Source organism: Nymphaea colorata, chromosome 8 (genome assembly GCF_008831285.2).
Source record: "Nymphaea colorata isolate Beijing-Zhang1983 chromosome 8, ASM883128v2, whole genome shotgun sequence".
Classification (NCBI taxonomy): domain Eukaryota; kingdom Viridiplantae; phylum Streptophyta; class Magnoliopsida; order Nymphaeales; family Nymphaeaceae; genus Nymphaea; species Nymphaea colorata.
In genome coordinates, this window is record NC_045145.1 from 23,734,876 (window position 1) to 23,759,862 (window position 24,987).

The window sequence follows — 24,987 nt, forward strand, 5'->3', positions numbered from 1 at the left end:
ACAAGAGAGTGGGAGAGGGAAGAGGCCCCTCCCACTCGCTTCTTGTGAGTCACCCTTTCTTGCTCGGCTTCTCGTTTCAATGTTGGAACATTTGAGAAAAACAACAAAAAGAGACATGGTGGAAAGAGATCGAGAAAGACCAAAACGAGGGAATGTCAAACAACTTCCTAAGATATTAAGACTATTAAAAAAGTGTGACCATAAAATCCTTGTTGGTCTTTGGTGAATTGATGTGCTTAAAAAATAGCAGACAAGTGGAGGCCTATTATGCAATTATAAGAAAAGGAATTCCTCCTTACAGCTCTGGTTTTTGGTCTCTCTCGTGCACCAAGTCTGCCGCTGAAGCAAGAAAGAGGAGGAGGAGGTAAAGGGAGAAATGGGAGAAGACGGTGGCCTTCCGTCAATTCAACCACCGACCGGAAGCCAACTACTGAAGTTCGCCCTTATTGATTGTGGCCGGGTACTCTTCTTCGTGGCCGGACTGTTGGTGCTGGCTATATTGCTCTTGATCGTAACTCACTTCCATCGCGCATTCTCCCTCCTATCACTGAGAAATAAAGAAGCTTGCCGCTCCCGTCAGCCAGCAAAAGGCCGCCACTGGTGGGCAACAGCCTCTCAAACTTCCGAGTGCTGCCAGTAGTGATGCGTCTCCCGTGAGCTGTCTGAAACTTTTCCTTTTTCTCTCTATAATGGAGGAACCACTCTTGAAGCTGACTGAATTAATGGTCACGCCAATTTAACATGTTTTACCGGACACTCACCTCCCGACCAACTGCTTAGAACTCGAGGTAAGTGTTCGGAGAGGAAAATGATGTACTTAATTCGTCATTTATCATCGTCAAAGTGGTTTTAACAAACAGCTCTTTAACCATGCAATCAGAGCTCTGAGAAGCAAATGTTTTGCCGACAAAAGTGATTATATAAATATATATATTTATATACACCATGTCTGTCTTCCAGCTACTTTATCGCCCACTTTGATTTTAAGTTTATGTGGGATATATACACGAATCATTTCTGAATTAGATGACCATCCATTTGAATGTTTTTTAAACCTTCCTCCCCCCACCGGCCGAGGGTAGGGTGAGAACGATGGTAGGAAGGGGAGGAAGAAACCTCCCCTCCCTTGCCACCCCACTGTGGTGCCATGGGTGCTTTTGCCGGCGACACCCATGCCATGGGTTGGTGCCAGCGATGGCACCCATAGATCCGATGTGATGAGGAGAGGGGTTCCTCTCCCATTCCCACCGTGTTGCACAATTGGCTTGTGCAACCAAAAAGGAAAAAATAAAGAAATCCAAGATCAAGATGGACGGCAATGATTTAATGTCCATAAGTGTATAAAATTACTATGGTCACGCTTCAATATCTCTCTCTCTCTCTCTCTCTCTCTCTCTCTCTCTATATATATATATATATATATATATATATATATATATATATATATGTTAGTTTGTGCATATGTATAATATAGACTCATAAATCCGTGTTCCAGCACGTACTTGGCACGTACAAAAAAAGTGAAGAGAGAGCACGAAAAAGGGCGCCAAAAAATTCAAATTAGGGCATTTAAATTCTTCTAAAATGCAAACTTCCAGCATTTGACTTTATGACTTCGCACGCACAGAAACGCCATCGTGGCGAATGATAACTTTTTCCGCATTCGTGTAGCCTTAACCCAAAAAAAAAGATTATCATGATAACAACCAGCTTCAACCCTTAGTTTGGCATATTTCAACATACCGCTTGTAGCTTCATAAATTAACCAGCCAATAAAATGTCAAAAACCATTGCCTAATTAAAAATAAAATAAACCTTAATTATAACAGAGTTTCATAAATTTTGCCAGCAAAATGTGTATGCATTTAAAGAAGCAAAATATTTCATGATTAAGAAAAGAAATATGCCTCATAATTTTTATGATTAATCTAATGCCCTTAAAAATAAAAATATGTCTAGATCAAGAAAAGGTTAAGAACAAACTGAAAAACTTAATAAAGGAAATATAAGTATAAAAATATCCACTATGGTGAGGAGCATTATGAAAACACACGGCATCAAATACAAGCTTCTACCACTAAATTACTTGTGAACCAAAAGAAAGGTCATTTTTATTTCCTTTTCTCAGTATAATTGTTTTGATATGCTTCCTTTCTGTTGATTCAAGTGCTGATGGTATCATCCCCTTTGTTTTTAGTCTAAATAGGCAACTTTCTGCTTTTCACTATTTGCCAATGAAATTGAATTGGTAAAAAGCAACATCCGGTCGTTGAAAAGAGTACTTGGAGCAGGAATCAAAACTAGGGATGTCAAATGGATGGGATTCCAATAAGATAACAGCTCATGTCTAAACCTATGTCACAGTGGTACGCCATTTATGGTGGCGTACCAATACTGGTATGCTGGTACGGCGGTACAGCGTGGTACGTTTGGATTTAATTTTGGATCGAAACCAGATCCAAACTGTATTATAACTAAAATGAAGCTTTTTTTTTTTACTTGGAGCCTCTTTTTGTTGGCGCTTACATGATCCGAAACCAGATCCAAACTATATTATAACTAAAATAAAGCTTTGTTTTGCTTTTTTTGACTTGCAACCTCTTTTTGTTGGCATTTTTATGATATGAAACCAGATCCAAACGATATTATAACTAAAATAAAGTTTTTTTTTTTTTACTTGTGTTGGCATTTTCATTGTTTGAAGCTCTTTATCAAAATGAAAATGAACATTTTTGTCATGATTTGTGAATTAATTATATATAATAGTCATCGTACCGGTACCAAGATTTATGAAAACGCCGTACCAATAGCCGTACTCCCGTACCTGTACCCGTACCCAGGGACGAAGGGAGGGGGGGGGGGCGCTCGGGCCATGGCCTGGGTGAGCCTAGGAATTTTTTTTTTTTACATTGAAAAAATCAAAGTTTTTTAGTTTGGCCCGACCATTGTAACATAGGTCTAAACTAAATCTGAAATCTAATTTTACAATGTAAATCTTGTTTTTACATCCATATCTGAATGAATCTCTGAATTTTGAACCCAAGCTGGAGGATTTATAAAATGTAAGAAGAGCATTAGATGTGAGACATCTTTTTTTTTAAGTTAAATCTCATCGGAATCCAAATCCAATCACATATTTATATGGATCTGAATCCAATTTGATATCATTTGTTAAATGTAAATCTAATCTGATTTCTTAATCAGATATTAAATTTTTTTATATCCGATTTTTTTTTACATCCTTACCAAAAACATAGATACGCATAGCTCGAGGTTTAACGAGTCCCGGTACCCTAGACAAGCATCAGCAACCAGCCATCTTTGCCGCTCGTGCAAATGTGCCCACGTGTGTGCTCGGAATTCCCTTTCATATGCCTTCCGAGCCCTGCAACAATGTCAGGGTGATGCATACGATGACAGTTGATTCCTCGTTCAATTCCACTCGACTTGTCCACGTATACATTGACAACCCTTCAAGTTATATATATATATATATAGATATATATATATATATATATATATATATATATATATATATATATATATATATATATATATATATATATATATACACACAAGGATAATGGGATGTATTAAAAAACAATGATGCACAATGCATTAAATTTGATGAATGATTCTAAAAAGTAATAATCCAAAGCACAGTTTATAGCAAGAGAACTATGTCGATCTTCTGATTAACACTGCCGAACCTGTACAATGGACTTTATACCTAAAATAAGTTCATAAATTTTCTAATGTATGAAATCAGAATTTATAAAAATTCAAAAAACCATCAATATCTTTTGCCTTTGAGAATCTAAGTTCCTGACACACATGTATGTTAATTAAGGAAATATGGTTTTCCCTGGGTGGAATTTTATCAAAAGTACGTGAAAATGGGTGGTGGCGTGAATGAGCTAATTATCGGGATGTCAAATTTTACTCGCTACCGATTTAAACTACAATTATATATACCGTCATACAAGCCTTATCCCGGCCACACAGCTTTGTGGTTAAAGTCTTTTTGCTAGAGCTGATTCTTTTATGCCTCGCTTGGATGTGGATGACGGCCCCAAACGATGTTTTTTGGAGGCAAAAAGTCGCCGAAACGATTGTTTGTGGCATGTTTAGATGATGGAGGGTTTCAGAAAACGACGCCTCGTTTTCTTTAGCTCATGAAAAACGACGACACCCTCAGATTTCTTTTTCGGGCTCTCCTGCAGCTCATGTACTCCATATACTGAACTCAACCAAAAAGAAAGGCATGAAGATGACGCCATATTCACCTCAGTCCTCAAGACTAATGATCTTTTTTGTTGTTTTCTCCCGCTTGTAATATCTATTGCTTGAATCGCTTTTGTTCATCATGGCATGCATAATAACAAATATGGCCCTATCAGATGGGGGATTGATTAGGTTCCTCTATTGCAAAGTGTGACTTGGTGAGTCTAGAAGTCTTTGCAAAACTATATTATATTAGGAACTGCTGGTAATTTAATAGTGCAGATAATTTTCCTAACATTTTCAGCAGTCATAATTAATCATTGGGTCATCCTAGCTTGAGAAATTTGGTTCGGCTACTACATACAAAGTATATCCACCATATTGAAATGGCCCATTTTCCATGCTGCCATTGGTGTAGAAATTACTACATCTCACTCACTGTTGTAATTCAATCTCATTTTGAGGGTCTTGCAACATTCCCTTTGTTCATGCATTTTCTGCTAAATATTTCATAAGAATGGAAGGCTTGTCATTTTCACACTTTAAGAAATGCTATCAAAGGTATTATTTGCAAGACCAAAGCTGTAATTTTTTACACTTTTTGTAATATGAAATACTTTTTCTTTTCTTTTTTTTTTTTTATTTGTGTACATATATATGCATATAGATTTATCAAAAGTTTCCACTGTCACATAAGTTTCAAGCATATCAGCTGAACCTTTTTTTTTTTTTCTACAACTACCCTCCAAAACAAGGATTTTGTCATCCAAACGAAAACCTAGTTTCAGTAACTGAAAACCTAGTTTTGGTATTGTCATCCAAACAAACAAAGCATGCTTCCTAACGCCCCCTTGATAAAAACCAAGTTTTTGAGCACGTCATCCAAACGCCCCCTTGGTATTATTTGAATCAGTATTGGAGAAAGATTCATGAACATAAATCGATACTAGAGAACAGGATATAAATCAAGAACTTGCTGAATAACTGGGGCCATAGATACCGTGGAGTCATCCGCATGCTGGCTAAAGCATCGTTCAAACAGAATGGCTCAATCGATTTCACAATGCAACCATAGCTCAGCCAGAAAAGTGCTAAATTCCACACCCAATCCAAATTACATTGACGATCACAATCCAGACGAAGTTTTTGCGATAAAACCACAAGCACAACAATACAATCATACATAAGCAAACTGTATGTCAATGACCGGGGCCATAGCATGGGATCATCCACAAGCCTGGCTAAAGAAATTGCCAAACCGCATGGCTCAATCAGAAAGGTTCGAACACAGAATCCAAATGACGATCAGAAATCCACGCGAAATTGTGACATAAAACTACAAACACAAACACAAAACCGAATATATATATATATATATATATATATATATATATATATATATATATATATATATATATATATATGAGCTGCCCAATCATACAGATCATGCATGAACACATGCGAACTTTGCAAATATGTTCAATATAAACATGCATCTTAAACCTGGTCAATAACAAATATAAATTTGCTCAAATAAATATGTTACAAGAGTTAACCTAACAACATGTGATAAACAGTTTCATAAATAATTAAGCCTCATGCAAAACCTTGTTCAAAAACCTGCTATTATGGAAAAGCCTACTCTCATAAACTTGCATTCCATCTCATTTCCAACAGCACACAAATCCCGAACCACAAGAAGTAAACATCCATCAAGGTCCACCAGTTGGTGAAATGATGTTAACAACATGTAGGCTTGTATTGTAACAGTTACAAACATGTAAAGAGAGAACGTGACATTTTGCCCGCCATAAGCATGCATATATCATGCACGCACTTAACATTCTGAAAATCTATTTTAGTGGTTATGGCCGTGTGCAATGAATTGTTGCTTCATATATTTTTTCCAAGTAAACCGTAAGGTTATTCAACTCTTCATAAAAAACATGCGGAACATCCAACTTAAAAAATACATTGAAGTCTTTCTTTGCACAACTGGCTTGCTTTATAAAAGTAATATTCACGACATACAAACTAACTTTGGTAATATCTCATAGAACACTGATAGAGGTCCAGTATTTCTACGCCCTAGGGGTGTTGAAGACGGATATGATCGCCTAGCTAGCTGATCTGCACATCGAATATATAATGCTCAAAGAGAAAGTGTCTCAACTGGTTCCTTGGAGAAAGAAACGAAAAGAAGCAAGATTACTTTTCCATCTTAAAAAGCGATTGGTATCACTCTCTTATCTAGATTATGATGGCACGTTGTAGCTTTATTAATAGTAGCTTCTTCTAAGCTTCCTGCTATTGATTTATACAATTACAACATTTGATTCTTTTTTAATCGAATACATAGATACATGTAGGGCCGTTTGTCAACAGTAATATACTTTTCATAATGTTTTATAAATTTAACTCATTTTTTGGTGTCAATTTCATAAAACAATAACAATATGTTACTGTAGCCAAACAGCCCCATGATCACTAGAATTTTCCTGCATGCCACCAACGTTTGATCCACCTCATAAACAGAAGGGGCATTGGCATGAACTATGTGTTACTTTCCTTCTCGAGGCCAGTGATCCCTTGCCACTACTAGAGATGGGGCTTCAAGGTCTCAGAGATTTTCTTCTTGCACAATATTGATTGATGATACTGTGTGCGCCATATATACTAAAACTGAAAACCAATCTCAGTATACATGAGTAAGGACAGTGTTTTAAAAATATGTTCTCGTATCAAATCTTATGGCTGCCTAGCGATTCAGCAGAATGACGTGTGAATTGGCCAAAAATGTTAAGAAATTATTTTTGAGAATAACTGAAAACATATAAAATCTAATGAAAAGTAGTTATATTTTTTTTTCAAATTATTTAAATAACAATTAAAAGCTGGCATAGAGCACAAACTTGAATTCAGGCCTGCAGGCAGTGGAAGGAGATTATGTTGCATGCACCGACCAATATACTTAGTAAGAGCAGGGAGGCATTTTGGTAATTTATTAAAAAGGATGTCTTTTCTAGACCTTTTACTTTTTTGATTTCCATTTTTGTCTTCACAAGATACCAGAAGCATAACGTAAAATCATCTATATATCTAGCTAAAGCATTGATAAATCTAAACTGGTCAATCTGTTTAGTAATGCAAGAGTAGGATTATTTAGTAAACTAGTTGACTTGGAAATACCGAATATGCATACCACATGCATTGGTGAAGGCAGATGTTCATTGACGTCTAGAGGTGGACGTCAGTAAAAGTTAATCTTCAACGACATATTCGGTAAAAATTGACTTTCACCAACGGCCATTTTTTTCATGCGTCGATAAATCTACCCTTTTTTTATAGTGAGAAAGGTTCACATAAAGAATGAATACAAGAAACAGCCAATAAATTAACTAAGCTATGACATCTATCATGAAAAAGGCTCTACAATTTGATCACCCCGAATCCAAATTGTAATAACAATTACAAATCCGCATGGAATGTGTGACACTAAACTAACCACATAGACAACAGCAAATTATTCTCAATCATAAATAAAGGATCGTTTATAGTCCACTATGCACCACCAGGGGACAATTATCAAAAAGGAAAAATGCACAATTCCCCACAAGTGACCTGAATTTTTTGTAAAAAAAATAAATTATTGCTCTTTCTAGCTACATAGTGAGTGAATGATGACACTGACGATTCAGAATCACCTAGTCATCTAACTAGTGTTATTCAACTAAAGGATACAGATGATTGAGAGAAAAATAAGAAAAAAAATGTGTCAACTAATACTAGATCATGAAAATATTCATAAGTTTTTTCTTCTTGCTTTTCTCTTAACCATCCATCATATTGGATCAGACGGCTTAATTAGAGGGCTAGATGACTCTTCAGAGTCACCATTCAACTTTTCCATATGTACACATACACACATGCATGGGTGTTATGGTCTCTAGCGTTCTAGCATAAATGGAGAATGAATTATGTAACAACGTGATGGTTTATAACTCTTTTCTTCTCCTATAAATATGTAATCTTTAAAAACTTTATGTATGTATGAATGACAATAGTTGAGTCCTTTACGAGATTCTCTTTGTCTCTGTCTCTTATCGTTTGAAATTACAAGAAAATATTCATAATGTTGCAGGCAGATGTAATAAGAGAGAAAGAGAAACCTAGTTTATGTCAGTGATGCCAGGTATGCGTTTGACATGAGGATGGTGGATGTGACTACTCCAACAATTATTCCGATCATTAGCCAAATGAGAGACAAGAGCACAAGCCAGCAGAGTTTTTTGTTTGTCAAGATGGTTGAGAAGCCGAGTGCAATAAGGGAATGGGTGAGGGAAAATAGGACCGTCAATTGGGTGAGCATCAGGCTGATGTAAACCCAGTTAGCATGTGGTTTTCCTCCAAAGCAGGCTTCGCGAAAAATAAACATCAAGAAAGTCTTCCACAACTCATCTCCCAACTGGTCTTGCATCAGACGATTGGGCAGCAGCCCTTGCACCAGAAGCGTAAACAATTAGGATCACCAATAGATTCAGTATCCACCTGAAGGTGAACAATTAGGACCACCAATAGATCCACTGTCCCCATTTGCGCCCTCAGTCTGGCCACCTTCTAGATCCTGGACTGAACCCATTAGTGAAGGTGCTCTACCTACGCTTTTGCTTTCGGCCGGTGGCCCCACTGCCTGGCAAACCAAGCAGGGCGAGGAGAATAAGAAGGGAAAAAATGGAGAATGAGGAGCATGGTGAGGGTTTGACGTATTCAAAATAAGCAAATTGAAGATCTTTTTAATTTTTGTATTTCTTCCAACTGAAAAAGGAGAAAGCTGGTTGGCTTGGCTGGACATGCGTCTAGTTTCATTATAATGAAGCCACAATTAGATTTTTAACTAACTGGCTGACCACACCAAACCATATACCATAGGTAGCTCTGCCAAAACTGGTTACTTGTACACCCTTGTGCACAAAAAAGTTGTGCAAGGAGGTGTACATGCACAAAAAAAATTGTGCATGCCGATGTATAGTGACCAAAATGCCCTTGATTAAAGCAAAAAAGGAGCCTTCCTTTTATAACAAGGATAGAAGGGGTTATGAAAAATTTAAAAAGTTGAAAAAGTATTTTATAAAAAAAAAAACATTGTAAAATGCTCCAAACACCTCTCCTTTTTCTTTTTTCAGTGCATATTTATTGTATGCACCACCTGGTGCGTGCAACTCGATCATGCTCTGCCTGGTACTGTATGAAACTCGTCAAAAAGCATAAACTACTTTCTGCAATTTTGAAAGGTCCCGTTCTCCATGAAAAATGTCCAAAACAAGAAAGCTAAAATGGTAAAAATGTATTAAAGTGATACAAGGCAACATTGAAAGAAGAAATAAAAGAAACGTTTTCTATTATTTAAGTTAATTTACTTCAGGCCTTTATTTGAGGGGTTGTCTTGAATAGTATGGCCCTTAAAAATCAGAAATATTAGTTTCTTTTTCTAAATCACGGGCAAATGATAGGCCTGAAAATGAAAAATTCCCCAAGAAATGCTGATGCATGCATGAAATGGAAAAGAGATATGTTTCTATGGGAATTTTGAAGATATCCAGTCTCCAATCTATGGACGAAATTGATCCCCAAAGCTACAAAAAGCCAACATGTGTGTATAAAATATGGGATATTCAGTCGTAGGCGTAGCATGTAGTCTATGTACGTTCTGTTGAGCCTATGTGTATATAAAATATGTACGATGTATACATATAGTTATGTAAACATGTAGGTATAAGAATAGGGGCACATAGAGTCGACAACATGTTGTTTATGAGAGCGTCATGTTGACAACGATGCAATGCATCAATTCATCATTATAATAGACTACAAATGTCTGCAAGGTTTCTGAAAATTCATAAGGTGATCAGAATATAAACAAAAGTTTACAATTTCATGATAGCATTTGAATATATATGTGGTTTAGGACACGTTCAGTTATGAGGAAAGCATGATTTTTTTTTTTCTTACAAAGAACTCTGTAATCAACTCTGCATATCAAATTCTTGGATTTCATAACATTGTATATATGTGCTTTGTGAAAAGTTATTTAAAATTGTCTGTGATATGACAAGTTTAGGAGAACTCTCTATTATCAACCCTATTGATTAAGAAGTTCTCACAGAAGCACCTTCATGAACTGAACCGACAAACTAAGCAAGAAGAAAATTACTACTTGTTTATTAGTATTCCATCAACAAACTTATTTCAGATGCAAAGCAATCTCAAAATTTAGAAATTTATAACAGAATCACAACAATTTTTTTTTTTTGCATCAAAGACTATAACATAAAAAATTCCAACAATAATGATGTCATTCAGCTAAGGTTGCAATTGTTCTAAAGTAATTATTGTACGATGGTTTCACCTCGAGCAACTTACTAGACTTATGCTAATCAACCAGTGACAAGATATGACATATGTGTGGCATGCTATATATATACATGGGTGCGTGTTTGTGTGACCAAAAAAGTATTTGTTGCCAACAGCTTCAGCTGTTGGGAAATCAAATGCCATTGGCATTTTGCCAGTGGCTTTATGGTCATCGGGAGTTCATTTCTGAATCGCCTGTGGGTGGCCTTGCCAACGGCTTGGGACGGCATCAAAAACCAACAATGTTATACTATCTCTTTTTGTGTGTCACCACAAGAACAAGTTTGCGCCTAGACCCCAACTGTGTGACCATCGGTTATGAAGCAGCTTTTATATACTATGAACCCTTTTGTAAGTAGCAGACGCAGCTTTTGAATAATAAAGAAATGGGAGAGAGAGAGAGAGAGAGAGAGAGAGGCATACCTATTCGGGAAGAACCGAGCTGACCGATCGCCTTTGTTTGTGACCAAGAACTTGATATGCACCAAGAGGTTGGAGTTTTTCTCGGAAGTCATACATATAATATATACACATCTTTCGGAGTGTACAGTACCTCCATTGAAATATTTTTTTTAAAAAAAAAAAAACTTTTTAATTGCATTTAGGCACTGAAATCTGACCGAATTGAAATTTAAGAAATGAAATCTGATCGAATTCGGACTAAGATTTATACATTCGATTGGATTCAGATGCACATTAGAATTCTGTTTTAAATAAATATTCTTAACCAATATTCATCCGTTTCCCATAGCTGGTTCTTAACAGTTGAATTCGGATTCATATGTGAATCTACCAGTCGATTCAGATCTGATATGAAGTATAAATTAAAAAGTAATATTCAGATCCTGTTTTTCGTTTATACTGAAATTAAAATTTGTGGACATCTATGAATCGGATGTGAGAAAGGAAACATCCCATTTGTATCTGATTCCATTGACATTCCCAGCTAACAGATGGGTTAAGAAATGGGATTGGAAGAGATCTGGATCAGGGTTTGGATCGAACTCCAAAACCTTTTTTTTTCTCTCTTCTAAATTTTTTTTATTTTTCTTATTATATAAAGTCAACTGCCTTTGGGGAGGCTCATTTTCGTCCTTGACCGCAAGGCCGTGGCCTGTGAGGGCACGGAGTATGACGCAGCGGCACGTCACTGAGTCGGCACGTGTCCACGACTGAATCTTAATGCCAATACATTTCATCAAAAATGAAAATTTTAATTCCAAAATTCCACATTTCCAGCCTCATCTCTTAAAGGTGCCGTGTTATCATACATTTTCTCCCATGGAAAGTTCATATTCCACTTTGATGAGTTTATACGCGGAACCCATTTATTGCATTGAGATAGTGGTCTGCCTACGACCAGCTCAACTTGCTCTTTTTATTAAATGTGATCACATCTACCGGCTCCTTCAACTACGGTGAATAGGGCATGTAAGAGGAGGCATCGAGTTGCAAGTCTGCTGGAGTTTGTGGGTGTTCTATGTGCGCCGAAGAAAAGTCTTTTTCTTGCAATATAGCTTGGGGAAATTTACATATGCTAGCAATTCTGAATCTAAGATGGTCATCCTTTTTGAGCTGTCTAATATGGAACTATTGTGGATGGCAGTGCACATTTTTTGGCTTCAGAGTTTATTTGCACGGTTAATCTATGCATGGTGTTTATATATATATATATATATATATATATATATATATATATATATATATATATATATATATATATATATAACTCGATCTTCTTGGAGTCACCCAACCTATTAATTAAGGCAATCCAATCTAACACCATGAATGGTTAAGAGAAAAAAAAGAAGATAAATATTTTTATCATTTAATATTAATTCATACTTTTTTTTATACTTGTTTTTCTTTGAATCATCCAACTATCACATTATTATACTTGTTTTTATCAAAACAATTCCACTATTTTCGATGAACAACCCTGCTTAAATGGTTGAGTGACTAAAAAAAAACTGTTATTGTCCTTATAGAGAGGGAGTCCCTCTAGCAATATTCTGATTGCCCATGATGGTCAATATTTCGTAGATGGTGGGATAAGCCTACACCACACCAAATGAGACGTCTGTGGTTGAAACTGGTGGCCATTAGTGCTGGACCAAGTTCCTTGTAGTTGTCATGTCTTAGCTTGGTCGATTTCTTGTGCATTTCCAAGAAAGAGCTCTGGACGTGTGCTGCACTTCTAAACAGAAGTGGGCAACGGCAAACTCAAGGCCGACTATTGCTGCTCGCATGGGAAAGGCCTGCAGTTCCAGTTCCCCTCATCATCACCCTCGATGGGGAAAACCTAAAAGTTTTATATCTGGGTGCAAATAAAAATAAAATAACAAACAAATTCAGACTGAAACTGATTTTTTTTTTTTTTGCTATGCTCCAGCAACAATTTTCATGCCGTCAAAAGGACCTTAACTAGTGTCTTTTCCTCCCTCTAACCATAGTCTTATGGTTGCTCAACTAACTTAATGTATATGATCAATGCACCATGGAGGGCGTTCGTTCCAGTGATTTGATACACAATCAACGATGTCGCTGCCGACGCTATTGATTGCCGGCAGGTCAGTAGTTAAATTACAGGTGGAGCTAAGATTTTTGTTAGGAGTGGGTCCAACAGAATTCAAGTGAAGCTAAACTGAACATGAATTCAAACAATTTTTTTTTTTTTCAATTCGTTGGGTGGGGTGGTGCCATGGTTGGCCCCACCTCCCTCAGCCCCTTATGTAGGAAAGTCATTGCTTTCACATTATAATCGTCCCTCATCAGCATCTCCTTCGTTCGGAGCAACAAGCAGCAACAAGCAGCCTGTCGCAACTCTGAAGCTTATGAACAGAAGTTCTTGAAGATCAAATGTTTTCAGGCCAGGTATGGCTCTACCCTTCTTACTTCACTTGCAGCTGTCCACCTTTGGGCTTGCTTTTAAAATTAGGTTTGATCCGTAGTTCAATTTCATCAACAGCCTTGGAAACGTTTCATAAACTGCCAGCTGCAGTTCCAGCTCATATGGTTTGGAGATTGGAGGACTTAATTACTTTCAAGCAGATGAAGGTCAAGCATTCAACAATGGAGGTGCGTCTGCAGAATCTGCAGGTAGAAGCCAGTCCGAATACCACTGAGGGGGAGGAGAATCTACAAACCCGAGTGAGAGCTCAAGTCTTTCTCAAGGATCAGGGCTGTTTCATTGCATCTATAGGTGCCTTCGCCTTCGCTGGGTCAACTAATGCATCATTCTATCATCTCTTAACAATAACTTCATTTGACATGCCGACCGGCCACCCTATGTCCCTTTGAATATTAAGTCATTCCGATCTCAGCGTACCTTCGAAATCTCGTGAGCTACAACAAAATTGATGCATCACTTAATTTCATTGCCTCTTCTTTTTGTAGGTTCTCGCGTGCTCGATAGATGAAACAATTTAGTGTAAGAATGATGGACTATGACCACTGTCGAATAGCATCCCTTTCTCTTCCTGTTACAGGGATGACAGTTTCTGTTCTCCCTGGAGGTACGCCTGAGGTAAGAAAAATGGACTGGCTTCGTGACGTTTGTCTGAAACGATTACCAGTACTCTTGCTTACCGTGTATAATACAAGTCAAAAGAAAAACAAGCTCATTAGCATGAGAAACTCCCTTAAATATGAAATATCCTGTCCAACTTATGACAATCATTGATTTGCCTTCGCTAGCTGCCTATGGAACACTGGAAGCAATCCCTCCTGAAACCAAATGGTGATGCTTTCCCTCAGCTTAATTATTGCCGTGATTAATCTAATTATCTCTTCATCAATAAATGATCAATTTCTTAATACTTTGCCATGAGGCCCCTTTCTTTGAGAAAAATCGAAAGGGTGACCCTGAAAAGATGTGTTTCACCCAGTGTTACAAATATCACGATTGGTGATATTAACAGAAAAAAAGAGAAAAATGAAAAAAAATGGAAAATCGTGATATTTTTATAATAACATGAAAAACAAATTTATCACATTCTTTTCATGATCTTTTTGTGTTTTTCACGAATTAAAAAAAAAATATCTTTATTTTATATTTTTTTTAATAAAAAATATATTTCAGACTTTAACTTTGTAAAACTCTTAATTGCGTGCACCAGATTTTTAACTTTTTCGCTGTTCTTTCTATACCTTTTAAAAAGTTTTTTTTAAAAAAAAAATATTTCAATGGAGGTACTGTACACTCCGAAAGATGTGTATATATATGTATGACTTCGGAGAAAGACTCCAACCTCTTGATGCATATCAAGTTCTTCGTCACAAACAAAGGCGATCGGTCAGCTCGGTTCTTCCGGATTAGGTATGCCTCTCTCTCTCTCTCTCTCTCTCTCTCTCTCTCTCTCTCTCTTTATTATTCAAAAGCTATGCCTGCTCCTACGGTTATTGGCCACTCATTGTTTCATGTTCATAATGACCTTCACATCCGTCTTTCTTTCCCTCCCTCTGGTGATGATATTACCCATCGTATAACATAACTCTCTTCATTAAGATGTTGCTCACCCAGAAAGAGATGTATGCAATAATTCTCATTTGATTTGATCACATTTGTAGCCCTTCTCTAATTGAAGAATAACTAGCCGACCACTACATAAGCCTAGCGGTCAACGGCTTTCCAAGCTTCCAGTTTCTGTTGCTAAGCCAAGGTACAGGTCTCCCAGTCAGCCTGCGCTTTTTCAAGAACAAGAATGTAATAGCGTTGGGATTCAACCTTTATAGTGAGTGAGAAAATCATAAGCATATACTACACCTCCAAAACCTTTAAGATGTTCCTGTTGAATCTCTTAGCTTATCATTGATCTGTAACCGAACCTTTTATTTTGAGTCATATATGTCATGAGGTAATATGCTAAAAACACAACAATCAATCCGATAGCATTTAGGAACATTTATTTTAAAGATCACATATTTATATGAGAAGAAAAGAATTATAAACCATCACATTGTTACATAATTTATTCCCCATTTATGCTAGAACGCTAGAGACCATTACGCCCGTGAGTGTGTGTGTACATATGGAAAAGTTGAATGGTGACTTTGGCTTTTCAAAGTCATCTAGCCCTCTAACCAAGGCCTTATAATCCAATAATCCAATATGATGGATGGTTAAGAGAAAAGCAAAAAGAAAAAGCTGATGAATATTTTCATCATCCAGTATTAGTTGACATATTTTCTCCTTGCTTTTCTATCAATAACAACACTAGTTAGATGACTAGGTGATTCTGAATTGCCATTGTCATCATTCACTCACTATGTAGCTAGAGAGGGCAATAATTTATTTTTTTTTTTACAAAAAATTCAGGTCACTAATGGGAAATTGAGCATTTATCCTTTTTGATAATTGTCCCCTGGTGGTGCATAGTGGACTATAAACGATCCTTTTCTTATGATTGAGAATAATTTGCTGTTGACTATGTGGTTAATCTAATGTCACACATTTCATGTGGATTTGTGATTTTTATTACAATTTGGATTCAGGATGATCAAATTGTAAAGCCTTTTTCATGATATATGTCATAGCTTGGTTAATTTGTTGGCTGTTCTTGCATTCATTCTTTATGTGAACCCTTCTCACTATAAAAAAAAAAAAGGTAGATTTACCCGCCCATGAGAAAATGGCCGTCGATGAAAGTCAAATTTTACCGATGTCCGGAGGTGATGTCGTTGAGGATTAACTTTTACTGACGTCCACCTTTAGACGTCAATGAACATCTGCCTTCACCAATGCATATGGTATAATACATATTCGGTCTTTCGATTTCAACTAGTTTACTAAATAATCCTACTCTTGCTTTACTAAACAGATTGACCAGTTTAGCTTTATCAATGCTTTAGCCAGACATATAGATGATTTTACGTTATGCCTCTGATATTCTGCTTCATCATAATACCGGCAGAACATGCATGATCATTTTATTCTTTTTAATTTTTGCTGCAATTGGTTTCGTAGATTCTGCCCCGCAAAGAATGACTTATACTACCCTGTTCTCTATTGTTGATTTATGTTCATGAATTTTTCTCCAATATTGGTTCACACTCGTGGAATTTTAAAATGGCCATGTCAATAAACTTGGCAAAAACCTTTTAAGTACATTAAATGCAGCTGTAGGGTTTAACATTTTAGGGATCATAAGGCCAATAAGAAAGTATAAGTGGGACGTCTTTTGCTTTCGCACTCCTTTCTTGGATAATCTATTTCTTGAATTTTGCATCTATCAACATGGATGTTTTATTAAATCCAACTTAATAATGAGTGAAGTAGTCTAACAAATTAAATTGTTTAAATAATGGATACATTAAACCACAAAATATAAATTTTTTGAAACTTACGCAGTTACATTTGTTAAGTAAAAAGCGAAAATTAAGGAAGCCGGAAGGGTAAAGGATTCGCCTTCAACTTCTTAATTTAAGCTAGGGAGCCCACATGTCTGACATTTGTAATTAAGATGGGCTGCAGGTTCTTGTCCTCTTGGAAAAGGATTGTTTTCTAAATATTGAACAAGATTTATTTCTTTCAGTTAAATCTGGAATGTACCCTTGAGTTTCAATCTAATGGTAGATATTTGGTAGTTATCTGTGCTCCATAATCCATAAATAAGTGGGCCTTTGAGACTAAATGCACCTCAAAGAAATCCTAAAAAATTGCTTCGTTTTCATAGGTAAGAGGGTCAGACACGGTCTTGAATACTTGTATCAATTAATGGGCACCAAATCCTTCGCCCGAAGAAATTTCTACGGACAGACCCACAGTTTGTAGGCCGTGAGGGTATGAATTGCCAATGGCCTTGGTGGCTCTTAAAATAGCAAGACAAAATTTAGATGAGAAGGATCAGCGAGGTTTCCTTTAAATAAAAGAAGGTAGGGAGCTACTCCCCAGCAGCGATGGTTTACGGTAGAGATTGATCGTCAAGAGTTGTGAGAAGGCTTGTTCCGATGTAAGCATGCAGGAGACACGGAACCCCTTTCGGCTCCAGTAATAACCAACCAAAACTACACAATATTTTCCATTTCTAGTTGTATGGTGCACCACATATCACTGTATGCTGATGACCATCTGCAACTACATATTTGCATTTTTTTTCTCAACTTGGTCATTCCAAACGAGTTAAAACTGGATTTGGCAAATAAGATACAAAAACCTTGAGAACAGATTTGCCACCATTTGTCAATTAACTCTACCGGCCGGATTTGTGCGTGAATATGTGCATCTTTATCTGCATGCCTTTATTAATAGTGTCAAGATATCATTATCCCCACCGACAGGCGAGTGGATGAGAGGCTGGTCAACAGTTTAGTTGTCATGATAATGCAACAGTATAGTTGATGGGTGTATCATGCATCCACTCAAGACCTCAAGCAGCCCTAAACACCAAGGACATGGAAAAGATGGGTGTATCATGCATCCACTCAAGACCTGAAGCAGCCCTAAACACCAAGGACATGGGAAAAGGAGGAGAGCTAACACATTCTTCAGGCGCTTTTCCAACCCCCATAGATGAAGATGAAGGTAGAATTTTTTGTGGTTTGGAAGCATTAAAACATCAAATTGTATCTTTAAGGGGCAAACCATGTATAATATTAAATAACCATTGAATCATCCAAAATTATACTTCACCTTCGGGTAAATTTAAATTTTATTTCAAATCTATCCATTATCCAAGATTTCCTAAAACACCTTTTATGTCTCCTCCCTTTCGTCTCTTCATTTTTCCTCTCTTCTTCTGCTTTTTCTCTCGCTTACTCTCCCCTATTCACACCCATGTGTGACCCGTTTCTTTCCAACCTTGTCTCATTCTCTCTCTCACACCTCCTCCTCTCACTTTTGGTGCGACATGCTTTCTGTCATTCTTCTTTTCATTCGCCTTGCTGGCCTCTCATCGTCCACGTCCTCATCCTGGCCTTTTTCACCTACCCGTGAGTTCACTTTTTATTCTTGCTACTTGGCCTCATTTGGTCATTCTGTCGCGTCATTCCCATCCCGGTCCCTTTGGTCTCCTGGCCCATTTTCCCGTGCCATTGCTTTTGTCTAACTTCTTCTTACTGGCCATATTAACACTTTTGACCATCTACAACGCTTTGGCATCAGTTTGGCTAATCAGTGTCCCCTATGTCTTATCGCGACTGAGTCTCGGGTCAACTTTTTTATTTCGTGCCCTTTTTTCTCTAGTGTCCTTGCTTTTGTCTCGCCTTCCCTTGTTAGTAGTTTTTCAAACCCACAATCCATTCGTCTTCTTTTCCTCTTTTGTCATTCCCCCCACCTAACTGCTTCCTGGGGTCACGTCTGGAGGCCGTGGCTCATTTTAGCTTGGTGGCGCATTTGGGAGGAGCGCAACAACGGAGTCTTCAGAGACACTTTCTCTTCACCAGATTCTGTGGCTCGTCTCGTGCAAGGGGATGTTTAGTTTGTCATTCGGTTGAAGTGCCGCTGTCCGTCTGCGGCTGGGTGACTGTGCCGCTCCGTCTTTCCTCTTTCTCTTACTTTTCTGTGCATTGTATTGTATATTTCTTCTTCTTGCTTCTGTTTTTGCGGTTTATTTTTTGCGAATTGTTTTTGTACTTAGGGGGCCTCTTGTCCCCAGATTTTGTTATATATTCCCATTTTATCGGTTCATTCTCTCTCTCTCTCTAGATCATTCCTCTCTCTAGCTCGGCTTGTGCAGGGAGATGTTCATTTTGTCATTCAGCTGCGGCGTCGTCCTCTTTCTACGACTGGGAGATGATGTCGGTCCGTCCTTCCACTCTTTTTCTACCCCTTTTTTGTTTTTATGTAATTGTATTTATATTTTCTCTTTTGCTTTTGTCTTACGGTTTTTTGTTACTGTAACTAGGGGACTTCTTGTCCCCAATTTTTGTATCTAGGGGACGTCTTGTCCCCCAATTTTGATACATATTCCCATTTTATTGGCTCTCTCTCTATCTCTATAAATCATTCTCTCTCTCTCTCTCTCTCCCTCTCTTTACCAGTTTCTTCTTCTGTTTCCTCTTCTTATTGTTTATTTTCTATCTCTTTTTCCGAAGAACGAACATGAAGGGTAGCTGACAACAAGAGAGTGGGAGAGGGAAGAGGCCCTTCCCACTCATGAAACATGGTAGAGAAAGATGGAGAAAGACCAATGAGGGGAAGGATGGGACAAGTGGGAAAAAACAGCTGGCACATGGACGTGTCTGAAGAGAGAAAATCGAGAGAAACAAAAGAGGAAGCTGGTCAAATATCCAGCTAATTCAAAAAAGAAACAATTAGAAAGCTGATCAAACCGTCAATTTAGGAAATGATATCCGAATTTGGACCATCAAACACGTAAGGAATGGAACAGTTGGAAGCAATTGACAGGAAATGGGCTAATTATTAATAGAAAGATGGAGCCGCAAGAGTCTTAATCTCTTGTGGAAGTTCCGTTGGACTTCTAAACTTGCAGCATGTAACGGATTAACATCCTGAAGCTTCAAGTCCAAGCTTTTCCCACAAGTTCTAGCCTTGTACATGCAATCTTAATTCGAAGGGTTTAAAACATCCTGAAGATATATATATATATCTTCCAGTGGCCTAAAACACTATTGTTATCTTCCTCTTCAAAGTTGTAAAATTAAAACGAGCTGTGTAAGGAAAGAGAGGAACAACAAGGGTGACTCACAAGAAGCAAGTGCGAGAGGCAACAAAAAGAGAGGTTTTTGTCCCCTCTTTGTATCCCCTCTCACACTCGCTTCTTGTGAGTTACCATTCTCTTTCTTTTCTTCCCTTACATGGCTTCTTTTAACTTTACAATCCTGAAGAGTGCGATAAAAAAGAAAAAGGAAAAAAAAAAGAAGAAGAAGGCAAAAATGGTAGAGAAGAAGACCAAAGAGAGGGAAGAGCGTGAGAAGGCAGGAGAAATACAGCTCACACATGGGTCGGAGCATATGAGGAGAGAGAAAGTAAGAAAAACAGAATAGAAAGAGAAAAATGATGAGAAGAAAAAGAAGAGAAATGAAGGCATTTTAGGAAATCTTGGATAAATTTGAAATTGGATTTTTTGAAATTGCAGCAAATTAAGTTCATTGATTTAAATCTTAATTACTTGACATGGTTGAAATACTAAAATTATCTTGAAAAAAAAAAAATTATGTGACACAGACCAACTTATAGAGCCATAATTTACACAAAGGTTCAAGCATGATGACTTGCTTGACAAATAGATCAATGACAAGCCTCGATATTATCGTTTTGACAAATAGATCAACGACAAGCCTCCATATTAATTGTATTAATTGTTTGTCAAGTTGATCATATCCAAATCCAACTCATAAAACCCAACCTCCATTTGGCCTAAAAACATGGTGAATGGGGTTTCATGTATTTTTTGAATGTGAGTTCAAGTTGATCATATCCAAATCCAACTCATAAAACCCAACCTCCATTTGGCCCAAAAACATGGTGAATGCGGGGAAAGATTCCAGAAATCAACCTAACAATAAGTTTTTTCATCTCAAGTTTGATGAGCAGAAAAAAAAAATTAAAAATTTAAAGTTTTATTTTCAGTGCTATAGGATATTTCATGCCCATCAAACGTTCCCTTATCGAAATTAATTAATTGTGTAGCCACTGTCATTTCTCAAGGCTTCATTACAGTCAAGTTAAAATAAATTATTAGTAAAAACATTTCTTTCATAACGCAAATGGACGATTCGTTTTTTTTTCCCTTTGCCATGCTCATAAAACAATATGCAACACTGAATGGAGTTAAATTTAAATTAATTATTATTATACCACTGAAAATTGCTTTGCCTTTCGCATTTTTTTCAAAAGTAAAACGAGTACACGCAGTTACTACTTGGTTGATCAGACTGTCCGATCAGCCTAGTATGGTTCTAAGTCAGACAGTATATATAATGTCATGGACCTTCTTCTTAACATTAAGGTAAAGATGGAAAGAGCAAGAACACGTCTGTCCACGCCTATGGCTGTTGCAAATTTGTATGGAAGTGGCACAACTTTGAAGGTTATGGCTATGGATCTGGAGTCGGGTTCATTAAGGCCTAATCAAGTGTAGAATCTGGATTTTGAACCACTAAAGACCAAATCCCGCTGAGCGTGGCTCTCGGTTTTGGCCAAATTCTTCGGGGACCATGCTGCCCGTTTGTTCTACCTGCAACATTATGAATATTTTCATATGGATCCAATAATGTGGTTTGGATTAAGAAGTGGTATTGTTTAGCGTTGGATCCAAATGCATCCATCCTTGTTTACCTTCGAACATGAGGACGTCTTTTGTTGGAAATATTACATGACATGCGTAGGTTCTCTTGGGCGTTTGATAACGCGGACAAATACTGCCGAGAAGCGAAGGATGGAAAAAAAAATCATGTGTTCACATTCCAGACTCCAGAAGCTGTCACTTGTTTTGCCCTTGTCATAACATGTCAAGTTGGGCCCGACTCAATATATAGTCTTTCTTATAAACAATATAAATTAGTGCTGGCCATGTTGACCTAAGAACCAGCGGTCTATATATAATAAGTCGTGGATCAACTCGAGCTCGTGGACATCAAGGTAACGTCTCACTTCCTCGTGTGCAGCATCCTTCCCAAAGAGCGAAAGAAGCTAAAGAGAGAAATAAGCTATTGCTTCCCACAAAAATGCGTATGCTTCTCCCGGTAGAAAATTTATTCCAGATGATCTTGAAATTCGTGTCGTTCCCATGGTGTTTCCAGGACATCGAATCTAGGGATGTACAGCCCTCAATTTCGTCCCCTGCCCTACCGTCCGTCGCTCCTACTTCTACCTGCCTCCGCCATGATTCTTCCTTCTCCCTACCATTGCCCAGTCCTTCATCACAGAACGGCGGGCTGCAATCGCTCGCAGGCTTTGTTTGATTGGGGTGCGGCGTGCCCTAGGTTTGACTCTCATTGTTATTCAGTGCAGCTGGATTGTCGGGCTGGTACAAGTGCTTGGTAAAGGCGCTGCCTGCTGCTTAGCTTGGCCTTCCTTTGGCTGCAGTCTTTTTCCTATTTGCTTCTCATTTTGTATTGGCGGACCTTTGCTCTTTACTGAGGAATAAGTGGAATCTGTCTAAATTATTTTTTGTTGGTTTCCCTATTCATCACAGCTGTAGCAGTTTTAATTACAGCGGCAGTATATCTCGCGTCGCTTTGACTAGGGAAGAAGAAGCAACAGAGTTTTGATCGGTTTGGTTTCGTGCAATTATTGGAGTGGAAGGAACAAGAGGTTGTCTTCGCCGCCGTGAATGTTCTAAACGCCTCCTGTTTGTCATGGTGTTTTTTTTTGGAGCATTGTCACAAAAAAACGTGTACGGATATTATACGGTAAAAAAAATGGGTATAATAAGATAAAGTTGTATATTTTGAGAATAAAACGAGGAAAAAATGGTAAATTTTTAAAAAATAAATAAAAAATTCTGATAATTATATAAAAATAAAGTAAATGAAAAAATAAAAAAACATTGAAAAATGACTAGATAAGAAACAAATTAAAATTAGATAATGAAAACTAATAGCGTGGCAAATACATAACTAACAAAAGATTATTGCCTTCATGACTTTACAACACAAATGAAGTCATTCTTCACTTGAAAAGTGAAAAAAAAAACATGTTTTAGTCTTTTTTCCCAAAAAGTGGAGTCATCTTCTTCATTTCTTGTATGCCTTGAAGTTCTTTGTCCTTCACTTTCATCAATATTTTTCTCTTCTGAATCTGAAGGCAAGTTCGTTGTCTCAGTATTTGAATTTTCTTCTTCAGCAAATGGATCCACATGTTTAATGTAAATAGGATTTGCATTGGTCTTTTTTCATTCTAGAGTCATGCTTTGCAAATCCATATTCATTCTAACGAAGATCAAATTTGTTAAACTTGACGGTGCAAGATTGTTTCTTTTTTTTGTGTTAGCAGCATCAAATGCACTCCAATTTCTTTCAATGGTTGATACGTTGCATGGTTGACTTAAAATTTTGATTGCTACACTTTGAAGCACACGAACAAAAGAACCAAACATCACCCACCAAATCCCTAATATGATTAAAAAAGAAAAAAAAATTAAAAGAAGAAGTGCATAACCAATAATGAATGTTGATTGCATAAATAGAAAAACTAGTAAAATGAGACATTTACGTGGATGTGTACTTTGAATAACTCTCATGTTTAATCCCTTGCGAAACAATGTAAGATCTTTATTATGATATTTGACCTATTCATTAGCTATTTCAGAATAGTCTTCATGAGGAATAAGTATTCTTGTCACTATGTCCAAACCCTCTCGAACTTTTTCATCCATTTTTACCATTTTATTCCAAAATAGATGAGGATTTAAAAAAGCAGCATGTATTAGATTATGCAAGTTAGGATTCCATATCCTATCAATTATTTTTCAATATGGCGTATATTTTTTCTTGTTGTCCTTACTTGCAGTCTTTATAGCTTCTGTTCGGAGAGGATGATCCATATGAAATATTCTTTACCTTATGCACACACATTTAATTTGTTTTATCAACAACTCTACGTCGGCTGCAAACTTCTCAATGCCCGGGACAAAGTTTCGTGAAATCAAAATCAAATAATGAAAGGTAGAACAAAATTTCCACCAACAAAGTATCCAGTACTAATAGTTAGCAGTTTTAAGCCCGGATATTTAGCTCGGAATAGCATGACTTCCAAATGCCAGGTGTAGGGGTCCATGTAGGAGGATCCAAATGAAGACAAGGGAGTTTCTATGGAAGGATCATACACTGCGGGCGGGTCGCTACATAAACCCAGACCAGGTTCCCGATTTTCAGGAAAAAGGATGCGAAGTCGCTCACCGTCGGGTTTCCGGGTTTTATTTTTTTTCTTTTCTAATTTTTAATTTTTTACTCCGAGCAACTAAACTGCTTTTGCAGGTCCCGCGGAGCCTCTTCGGCGCCCCAGGGCATCGGTTTTGGGGATATATATATATATATATATATATATATATCCTAATCACCCGACGTTTCACAATCCCCCAAAGAATTTCGTTTTTGATTTTTATATTTTTTAGAGAGGAAGAATCGAAGACTCAAAAAACATAATTTATTTATCTTTTTGGATCTATAAAAAAGTGGGTCATTCCTTAAGACGACGTGATGAAAAAATGATTCGTTCTTTAAGACGACCTTATGGCTCCGGAATTCCCGAAAGAGACTCCCTCAGTGAGGCTTCCCGGAATACACAGTGTGTGGCTTCCTTCTAGTTCTAGAGTGCAGCACCACCGATAGAGAAAGTTTGTATGTATCTTTAAAGGATTAGCTTTGGGCGTTTGGACTAATTGAATCACACGATAAAACTATTCATGGAAGTTAGGTGTGGATAATGCAGAAACTTCTTCCGATGCA

At 37.3% G+C, this 24,987-nt stretch overlaps 1 long non-coding RNA gene across 1 annotated transcript; it reads left to right on the forward strand.

The window, feature by feature from the left end:
- The first annotated feature begins 13,415 nt into the window (after nucleotides 1-13,415).
- On the forward strand, nucleotides 13,416-14,512 carry LOC116259662 (uncharacterized). Its single transcript, XR_004173954.2, has 3 exons — nucleotides 13,416-13,509; nucleotides 13,604-13,837; nucleotides 14,032-14,512. It is a non-coding gene; the product is annotated as an uncharacterized LOC116259662 (long non-coding RNA).
- The last annotated feature ends 10,475 nt before the right edge of the window (nucleotides 14,513-24,987 follow it).